Genomic DNA, 1,309 nt, shown 5'->3' with positions numbered 1-1,309 from the left:
AGAGGGTTTTGGTCTGCAGAGATTTCTGAGGCTGCCGCCTCCCTGCCTGCTCCTTTGTCAGGCTCGCAAGTTGCAGCCTCCTTTGAGCAGCTTGGGGACTGTAAATGACCCCATACACTCCCGTAGCCATGTCACGTGCATGACTGTGTGGTGTGAAGAAATGTGATCTCCAGCTTCCCCTCTTTGCCAGCTGGGCCGGGAGGGCCTTTCATTGGTACCAGGCAGGAGTCTGTCCTGGCATGGCCAGGTAGTACCAGGCATGGCCACGAGATGGCACACCCACCTCCAGCTCTGTCTGGATTTCCTTGTGCTTCTAAGGCATCGCGGTACCAGGCATGGCCACCAGGTGGCACACCTACCGCAGCTCTCAGTCTCCGGGCTGCTGCCTGCAGACCTTGGTGGTTTTTGTTCTATGGTTTTGCTGTTTTTATCTTGGATTATACAAAAAGGGGCAATCACACTTGTGTCAGGACCCAGTGCTGTGGCTGAGAGTTATCCTCCCCCCACCTCCCTTTCCCATGTAGTAAGAGAGGGCTAGACTGCTTCCCACGGCCCCCACATGTGGGCCTTCTGTAGTGCCTGCTCCCCCCTTGCCCCCCAGCTGAGCTCAGGCTGGTAGGGGGAGAACTAATCCTCTGGTCACAGGATGAGAGAACCAGCAGTGGGGCAGGCCTGGCACACAGGTCTGCGGAGCCCATTAAGCGTGAAAACAGAAGCTCCTGGACCCGCTGTCACATGGAATCCCAGGCTCCAGAGGCAAGGCCTGGGAACCTGCATCTTCATAAACTCTGCACACGGGATTGAGAACTTCTGGTCTGTGGTGCCGGGTTGCAGCTGGGCCTCCTCGTTTGCCTCACCACCTGCCGCTCTGATGCCAACCTGAGTGGATGACCTTCCCCAGGAGAGGGACTGCCCTGTTTCTCTCTGCTTCTCTGAGGCTACTCATTAAGAGGACCTGAGGAGCTGGGACAATAAACAAATGCGCCTCCCTACCCAGGGAGACCTCTGACCACAGGGCTGTGAGGAAGGTGAGGCGGCCCTGAGGGGCCCTCCAGACTAGGAGGAGGCTCCCTCACCTCCACGGGGCCCGCTGGCTGAGGGTGAGGTGAGATTGCGTTGTGGCCTCTGGGCTGGAAGGCAGGCTGCAGTTTAACGTTGTCTGGCGGTGTCTGGGGGCAGGAGCAGTTCTGGTGGTTGAGGGCAGATGCTGGGCCCAGGGGAGGTGACTGACCAAGACCCAGATGCCTTCCCTCGCCCTCTACCAGCACTGGCTGCATGCACATCAAATAAACACTTCAGGGATAATTCA

This window comes from Acinonyx jubatus, chromosome A2 (genome assembly GCF_027475565.1).
Source record: "Acinonyx jubatus isolate Ajub_Pintada_27869175 chromosome A2, VMU_Ajub_asm_v1.0, whole genome shotgun sequence".
In the NCBI taxonomy this organism is placed as follows: Eukaryota; Metazoa; Chordata; class Mammalia; order Carnivora; family Felidae; genus Acinonyx; species Acinonyx jubatus.
Note: the sequence above shows the minus strand (reverse complement) of the source record.